This window comes from Carex rostrata, chromosome 2 (assembly GCF_964058835.1).
Source record: "Carex rostrata chromosome 2, lpCarRost1.2, whole genome shotgun sequence".
Classification (NCBI taxonomy): domain Eukaryota; kingdom Viridiplantae; phylum Streptophyta; class Magnoliopsida; order Poales; family Cyperaceae; genus Carex; species Carex rostrata.
The window spans coordinates 17,751,863-17,761,840 of NC_135919.1; the positions used below are offsets into that span (position 1 = coordinate 17,751,863).

Genomic DNA, 9,978 nt, shown 5'->3' on the forward strand with positions numbered 1-9,978 from the left:
ACTTTAACTATATAAATGATTAAAATAGAAATAATATACATTAATGACAAAAAATATATCAGAAAATCACAATCGTAATTACAAATTAAATTAACATGATGCATTCAGTCAACCAAATATTCATTATTATAGAATGGTTATAGTTGTTAATAACTAATAGTAATTTTATTCTGCTTTTTCAGAAAATAACTTCTCAATCAATTAATTGATCTCAAAATAACAAATCAGATTTTAGATTTTTATATGTACTTCTGATTTTCTTATTTAATAGTTTATTAATAAATTATTTAAAACTAGTATTGTGTCCGTGCGTTGCAACGAGAACATATCATGAGAGATTAAAAAATATCTCATACAAAATAACATATTTTCACAAAAATATAGACTAAATAACAAACAACATTTCTTAAATGAAATATACACCTAAATAACATTTCTTAAATGACATGTTAAATAACATATTAAATGACATTATTTTTTTGATATAATTTTTTTAAAAAAAAATTCAAACAAAATGACATATTAAATGACAAAGAACATTCCTTAAATGATATAAAAAATAGAAGAAATGAGGACATGACCAATCAATTATCAATCAATTAAAAAATTTCTTAAATGACATTTAAAAAAAAAGTAATCATGACAAATAAAAAAGATGATACAATTTGTATTTGGAGAGTATGTGTACCAAGTACGTGTCTAAACAAATTTATACTTCTACACATAAACAAACATAAGAAAGATGTATAGAATCATAATATTTGATCAAAAGACTGATATTTAATTTGAAATTTCATCTTTTAATCAAAGTCGTTGAAATCAAAACATCTTCGTGCTTAATATAAGAATAGAGATTTAAGATTAACTACATCAATTACAGCACTATGTAACTAACTAATGTTACTGGTCATTATTAGATAACAGTTTTTATATCTCATTCAATGTAGCAATATTTATAGATTTCTTTCTAATGTTAGACGGAACTAATCTAAAGATGATTCAATTATACAAAACGAGATACCAAATTCAAATTCAATCTAAAAATTTGACCGAAGTGCTCAATATTATACTCTCATGTTAATAAATTAACCATTTGTGTAAACCAATTATCAGACCAAGTATTAGTAGTACTAAATTGAATAACATGAAGAAATCTAAACACATCAAATTCAAAATTTCAAATTTAGTTTACTCACTATCGAAAACTGGAAATACGTTGAAGATTGTTGGGATAAAATTTCAGAAGAATTCGGATAGTAAATAAATTAACCAAAATAAAATAAATCAAGTTTAAACAAAACAGAGAGATAGAAAACAACAGTTATCATTATTAAGATTGATTAGTTTTCAAATCAAGCGCCTTTTCATTAATTTATAATTAATATTTTATGAAACCAATAAAGAACTAATATTAGTTCTTTTTTTAGTTTTCAATTAACATTTAATTCAATTAAATCCGTAAGAGTAAAGATATTATAATTACAATATAATTTTGAGTTTTCCAAATTTAAGTTTCAACAAATTAACAGCAGAAACTTGTGTCTATCGGAAAATTGAATATCCCTATAATTAATAAATTCTCCTACAATTAATAACTCCCATGAATGAACCAATTTTTTTTTCTCTCTTTTCTCGTCCTGGTACAGATTGAAGAGGGAAGGAACAAGAAGAGGAGCAGATAAGGCACCTCACAACTATAGTAATAAAATTTGTGAATTATTCACGAATAATTTGTATTTTTGGAGATGACAAACCGAATGCTAAATTATTTGGTTAATCAAATTTTGATTGAAAGTAATGTTTTTGCACAAAAGATTACTTATAAAGTTATTATGTTGTACACCTTGCATATTTTTCGACATTTTTAAAAATACCCAAAAAAAAAACAAATTATTAAATATATCCAGAGTCCGCCCAAATTTTTAAAAATGTCCAAACCGCCAATATTTTCGGCGGTCCGGAATTTTTATTCCGAACCGCCTATTTCCCAGGCGGTCCGAGATTTTTTTTATTTTTTTTTATTCCAAACCGCCTAATTTATCGGCGGTCCGAGATTTTTTTTTTTTTTTTTGCAAATCAAATTTGCACATCTGGTTAACATAGCAAAACACCTTCAAAAATCGTGAAAATTGACCGACATGCAGTCTTGACATCGTAGAATACGACTATAAAGTTTCATACAAAATCTCTGAACAGGTTGTGAGTTATCAACTCTCAAAAATTGCTCGAACTGCTGAATATTTCATTCTGAGTCCAACTTTGCACATCTGGTTAAAATAGCAAAACACCTTCAAAAATCATGAAAATAGAACTACATGCAGTCTTGACATCGTAGAACAGGACTGTGAAGTTTCATACAAAATCTTCGAACAGGTCGTGAGTTATCGGCTCTCAAAAATTGCCCGAACTGCTGAATATTTCATTCTGAGCCCAACTTTGCACATCTGGTTAACATAGCAAAACACCTTCAAAAATCATGAAAATTGACCGACATGTAGTCTTGACATCGTAGAACAGGACTGTGAAGTTTCATACAAAATCTACGAACAGGTCGTGAGTTATTCGCTCAGAATGAAATATTCAGCAATTCGGGCAATTTTTGAGAGCCGATAACTCACGACCTGTTCGGAGATTTTGTATGAAACTTCACAGTCCTGTTCTACGATGTCAAGACTGTCGGTCAATTTTTACGATTTTTGAAGGTGTTTTGCTATGTTAACCAGATGTGCAAAGTTGGACTCATAATGAAATATTCAGCAGTTCGGGCAATTTTTGAGAGCCAATAACTCACGACCTGTTAGGAGATTTTGTATGAAACTTCATAGTATTGTTCTACGATGTCAAGACTGCATGTTGGTCTATTTTGATGATTTTTGAAGGTGTTTGCTATGTTAACCAGATGTGCAAAGTTGGGCTCATAATGAAATATTCAGCAGTTCGGGCAATTTTTGAGAGTCGATAACTCACGACCTGTTCGAAGATTTTGTATGAAACTTCAGTCCTGTTCTACGATGTCAATACTGCATGTCGGTCAATTTTCACGATTTTTGAAGGTATTTTGCTATGTTAACCAGATGTGCAAATTTGATTTGCAAAAAAAAAAAAAAAAAAAAAAATTCTCGGACCGCCCATAAATTAGGCGGTTCGGAATAAAAAAATAAAAAATAAAAAAAATCTCGGACCGCCTGGGAAATAGGCGGTTCGGAATAAAAATTCCGGACCACCGAAAATATTGGCGGTTTGGACATTTTTAAAAATTTGGGCGGACTCTGATTATTTTTAATAATTTGTTTTTTTTTGGGTATTTGTCACACCCCGCGGCCACGAGGCGTGACAGGGCCCCGCCGTAAGCATACAACTCCATGTATGCTTACAAGGCAATTACAATATTTCCATCACATCACAATAAAATACCTAAAATAAGTTTATATATATAGTTCAAGTACAAAATGTTTGGTACAAGTAGATCATACAAGAGGTATCTCGTACGGATACTGACCATAAAGTGTGACATAGATAGCACTATACAACAAAACAAGATATGCCTCTCTAGTCAAATAACAAAATAACTGCTAAGGTAATATGGTGCTCTATACCAAGGGTCAGCTACTAGCGTGTCTCTCCAGACCCAGCCACACCGATACCTGTAAAAAGAACCCAAAGGGTGGGGGTGAGAATAAATTCTCAGTGCGAAATTTGCCACAATCAGGTTATTGGACTTGCAATCAGACTCCATGTTCAAAAATGAAATCCATACAAAATCACATTAGCAGTTCTATAACAAACAATATATATATATGGATGCACATGCTTGACAACAAGAATCGAATGAAAACAACTTAAGGAATTTCCAAGATGAAGTTCAAACAAACACATATTTGGCCTAACTCATTTTATTATGGCTGGTAGCATCTATAGATGTTCAACCGAGCTGGACCCTTTATCAAACCCACATCTGTAGGGTTACTGGCACCTACAGATGGCCCACCGAGCTGGACCCTTTATTTGACACCCATCTATAAATGTTTTGGCTTAACCATTTACTAAAGTCTGGTTCCAAGTCAAAAAAAATGAAAATTCATATGAAATAAATCAGAATGTCGTCATAGTCAATTGACCGTCCAAATGCATTACCACGTAGGGTAATGCCCCCGAGCCACATACGTCACACATAGGTCACCCACCATCACAATCAACATGTATATATATATAGTCACCCACCCCTCGTCCCAACCGGTACTGGGATATCTCGAGGGCCGTTCACCTAAGGCCATTAGGATCCTGGGATCAAAGCCAGCTTGCAGACTTTGCAAATTCATTCACATATCATCTCAAAGTTAGCTGATACAGCTCAACCTTGCCATTTCATTCACATATCATTTCACAATCATCAATTTGTGGTGACCTTTATCCATAGTCAATTCATAAGAGAACAATCAAAATGACAACCATACAAATATGCAAATCAACCATATCACAACAATTCGGTCTTAACTAGATTGAGTTATGCAAGCAATTCACACAATTACGATTATGCAACTAACAAATATGCAACAATCAAACAAACAACATGACAATTCCAAGTAAGCAACAATCAATCACACAACATGACAATCGAAAAAAATAATTTAATTTCTGAAAATGAAACATCAAACAAGTCCAAGAACCCCGCACCTGATTATGAAAAACGTATCGCGCACCTATGGTTCGAACGTCTCGAAAGGTCACGCAAAATCTTGCTCAACCGAGCCCACACCTATATCAACATATATACTTAATTCAATCTTTGTTCGACGATTGATATGCTTACTTGAGTGATATTATTTTCTTTATACTTTCCTTAACATAATCCATATAAATTTGTATCCACCTTCTTGATGTTAAAAATAGAGAGTGCTATTGGAGGAAGAGTAAACAAGAACACAAAATAAATGAAAAACAGAATTATAGACAGCAGCCCTAAATTCTGACACTTGGTTACTAAAATTGCAATAACTTTTTATAGGAAACTCCAAACAACTTGAAACTTGAACCGCTAGAAACTAGACTCCGAGACGCATCAAATAGACTCTTCATTTGTCCAGAATGATTTAGAATTGTCCATTCAAATTAGCTCCTTAATCAGTCTAAAAATCTGCCCACTGTGCAGTCACGAATTTAATGGTAAATCAAGTTTGTTCATCAACACTTGCTATTTTGATTCAATACGTTGGACATCATAGAATATGCAAAGTTCATCTTTTAGAATTCCAATTGAACAACAACATGCACAAAAGAGGAAACAAAGAAAAGATATCAACTTATACCAACTTGGTCCCCTATTTATTTATTCTTGAGTAGCTATCTGTGCTCACAAATTATTAAATTAACTTCAAAATAATAATTTCTTCTATTCAAATTTATTTTGAAAATATTACTTAAGTTTAATACATTTTGCAACTAGTATTTCTATGAAATTCCCATTAGACAAGACTTATCCTACAACTTTTTACATCCTGTTACAAAGAGGTCCCTAGCCAGGGACTGTTTTCTAAATAATTTTATTTTCTGTCACCAATCAGTCCCTAAACCTTGTCAGACCCGAATTTTTACACTACAAACCCTGTCATTTACCAGAATTGACCTAGAGCTGTTCAGAATACTGGAAATTTACAGAACAGACCCTGAAATGTTGCAGAATAATGCAAAACTATGCAGAATGCTGAAAAATTACAGAAATGACCTTGGGCAACTCAGAATAGCATACCAGTATACAAGAAAATGCTGAAACGGAATACTATTAAACTGGAAATCAATACCAGCATAGAGAGGAGGGTAATTTTGGTTATTCAAAGTTGTATAAATAGGTTGATCAACCCTTCCAGGGTAATCATGACTAATTCAGAATTTTAGAAGGAAAATCAAGCAATTGTTGACAAATCATTCAAGCAAAGGAAATTTAATTAATCAATGACATACGTAGGTTGAGATAAAAGGTTATCAAAACTGATTCAATCCATTCAAAATCTCAATAACCAAATTTAATTTAACACGAGAGTTTCAACCGATCAAAACACTCAAGCCTTAGTAGAAAATATAAAATTTGCAAGGGCCGGTTTGAATCAAGCACAACAACACTAATTAACTTCATGAAGTCAAGAACATTGCATAAATTGACAATGTCACATAAAAATTCAGATTTATCAATTTTCTCAACCACACAAACCCTAAATCCATCATAATCAAAATAATTCCAGATTTTAAGAAGGTGAGAGAAGAACTTACCAATTAACACCTTTATTTGTTGGATTAGACTAGATGAATCAAAACCCTTCTCTAATTTTCGGATTTGTATCAAACCCTAGATAGAAAATCAAGATTAAGATAGAATTGAGAAGAGAATCACTAAATTAACAACCTAGAAGCATAATGGAGATAGATTACTCATAATTTATACAAACATTTCAGATTTGAGCAAAACCCTAACAATGGAGATAAAATTCAGATTTTTGAGGAGAGAGGAGAGAAAGGGAGTACCAATGGGAAAGCTAGATGGCCACTAGAAGGAGAGATTCTCAACAATTTCCATTCTTTTATTCAATTTCTCAAGATTTCTTGGTGGATTTTTGAGGGAGAAGAGATGATCTCTCATTCTCTTTCTTTTGGCAGCACACACACAAGGGAGCAACGAAGGGAAAGAGAGAGGGGTTGAATTGTTTACATGCATTTTGGACATTTTTCAAAATAGACCCTCTACTTGCTTAATATTAATAAAAGAAACTTTTATACCTATTTTCATGCATAAAAGATTGCATCTTGATCCAAATTTATATAAGATATAAATTTCAAGATTCGATTAAATTTGGTTGTTTCGAAAATTCAGACCAAGGTTATATTTGTTTTAAATTTTTGACTCCTAGTTTGCCAATAAAATTTTCGATTATATTTGAAACATTCTAATTTTTATTATTAAAAATTTCTTAACGTAACAGTATTTTTAAAAATGTCAGCATATTTCAGCTAATATTTTGTAAATTATGTCACACTGTGCCGAAATTTTTATTTATACCATAATAAAAATTTACACCATAAATTATGTCACACTGTGTCGAGAAGGGGACCCGATAAGGCACCTCACAACTATATAATATTAGTTCTTTTTTGCACCTCCTCTTTACTTTTTTTTCCGGCATCTTTAAATCAGTAAAATTCGCAAATTTCTCTGTTTGTGTTAGGTATCTAAATAACAACTTTCTATTACATACGATGCCGACTTAGTGTATACTTTTTTTATGAAACGAAAGGTTTATTGATCATGCACAATATTTTATTTTAGAAGTTTACTCGTAAGTCCCTTTGAGTTACGAAGAAAGTCCTAATACGTTTCTTATTAAATAATTATGAGAGTATCAATTCACCGGTTCACAAACAAGGTTATGAACCATGTTTATGGAATATTTCGAATTAGCAAAAGAAGGAAGCACATGACGCAAAGCAGCCGAGACTTGTGGAGAAGTTGCAAAACCGCGGATAAAATCAAGAGATAACATTAAAAACCGAAATTTTTATTTCTACTATAATAATAAATAAAAAAATAAAAATAAAACACCCCGTTTGATCAGAATTCGACAAATATCCAAGCTCTACGGGCATTTGACGGCCTCAAAGACTGGGGTCCATCAAATATCCTGCAGCCCCAACTTTTTTTTTTAACATAAAGTTAGAAACCAAATTTTAAAACCGTTTGGCAACCAAAAGCCAAATTCCAAAACCTCGCTGGCACAGAAATTAAAGTTTTTTTTTTAGTTAATAAATGTTATGTAAAAAAAAAATTGATGCTGCAGAATCATTTTGCGGACTCCAGGCTGAAGCCGCAGTATTTGGTGGATCCCAGTCTTTAGGGCTATCAAATGTCCATGTGGCCTGGGTGTTGGTAGAATTTTAGGATTCTAAAGTGATTTGGTTTATTTTTTTTTATGCTATAAATAAATTAAAAATTTCGGCATTAAAAACAGAAAATACTGTTTGTAAAACACTTTTGTTTCTAAAACGCGATATCATCGCACAGACGCACAGTGAATGCCACAAACTGTGCATATGCATTCACCTTCTTAAATATTAATTAGGAGAAATGTTATCACGTCCCAAAAAGAAAATACTTTATGATTAATTAATGCTTTAATCAGAAAGGTCGTTATCCAACAACACTGCTTCTAAAACACGAGAATGTCACAAACAGTGCACAACTTGGGAGAAAGAGCGATATAGAGTCGACCAATAAGATTCCATTAATTAATATTTAATACTCTATATGTTGACAAGAGAACTGTTCCCTTGAAATATTCACAGAATTAATTTCCCTGACTAATTAAAATTTGAGCCTACATAAAATGATTTTTGCTGTTCGGTTTTATAACACAAAGATTAGTTTTTTTTTTTTTTTTTCCTGAATAGAAGTCCAGTTAATTCTCAAATCCATTTCTTAGCAAATAATTTTTTGTGAAAATCGTACTTACATCTCTTTGTAACGAAAGTAAAATTCTAGATCCATGCATGGTCTATAAAGTTAGAATTTTATTAATCCAAGCCATTCTATTTTAAATCAGTCAAATAATTGCATCACTTTAGTATTAGAATAATAACAACAGAGAAGCTAATTAAAGTCTCATTATATGTTTCAAATGGGGGAAGACGTCGAAATAGGAGATTATGAAAGGCATGAAGAGAGAACAAATTCCAAATGCTGGATTCTTTTAGGAAAAATTCTTCATGAAAAATCAAATTAGCAATAACAAGATTTCTATATTTTAGTTTTTATTGCTCTATATTAGGGCTGCACAAAAAAGTTTGTATTTTGTGATTCGATTTGAGTTTTAATTGATTCGAAAAAAGTTAACAATTAATTTGATTTGAAATTAGTTCGTTTTGAAACAAATCAAACCAGTTCGGTTCGAATATTGTTCAAATCAAACTCAATCTGGGCATAATTCGTTCAAAATTGATTCGCAAACTATTTAGGTTCGAATCTCAAATAATGCAACTAATGAATTCAACCATCAATTTTTGGATACAGATAATTAAATCAAACTTGAATCAAATCAATCCTTAACTCAAATTGAACCAATCAAGCTTGAATTGAATCCAACCAAGCCTAAATTAAAATAAAATTCACTTAAATTTCAATATACTTAATTAAAATTTTAAAATCATAGGGATGACTTAGCCACCTTACCAATACACTAAGATCCGTCCCTGAAAAAGACTATTACATAAACCACACAGAGTACTAATTAAAGTACATAATTTATAGTTTTGCAAAAAATCCAAAAACAAACAACATAGTGAATATATATTTATACACTAAAGGAGATAAACCTTGTGAACACATGAAAGAAGTATGAGCCCAGACTGTCATTAATTTCATCATTCAAACGAGATTTAATCCCATCTAATACAAATAATGATGTCAACATCTCCCAAATATTTGTTTGAGAGATATGCGCGCATCACCGTGCAGATGGTTGCATTACCTTCAGACGACAAGCAAGCCTCATCATGATCGAAGAGTATGTGCCCAGCATACCGTCAACTTCATCTACATGAAATGGCATTTCATGAGTCGAGAAATTTGAGCTCGGTGCATTGCATATGCAGTTTTGAAGTTTGCATCGTCTCTGTCCTGGGCACGCTGGGTGCCGCTTGGTAGGCTCCGATCCTTTATTGTCAGGAGAGCTCATTTTTTGGTAGGTTTTAACACCGAATTGTACGTCGAGTTTGGGATTCTTTTTTATCAGCTTTGAATGTGGTTAGTTTCTGATGAGAAATGTGCTCTGTACATGACTGTCATCTCATCTGGTTATAAAGGAAGCTTAATTTCTAAGGACACGTACTGGAACGGCTACAGTGTTGTTGTTTTATATTTTAATTAGTTAAGAACGCAACTCTGTGAATGTTTTATATTTTAATTAGTCAGGAACGCAACTCTGTGAATGTTTTATA

At 32.0% G+C, this 9,978-nt stretch overlaps 1 long non-coding RNA gene across 1 annotated transcript; it reads right to left on the bottom strand.

The window, feature by feature from the left end:
- Positions 1-3,518: 3,518 nt before the first annotated feature.
- On the bottom strand, positions 3,519-6,646 carry LOC144571648 (uncharacterized). The gene is made up of 4 exons (XR_013517548.1): positions 6,517-6,646; positions 6,265-6,340; positions 4,675-4,756; positions 3,519-3,644 (listed from the first exon to the last, which is right to left on the bottom strand). It is a non-coding gene; the product is annotated as an uncharacterized LOC144571648 (long non-coding RNA).
- Positions 6,647-9,978: the final 3,332 nt, after the last annotated feature.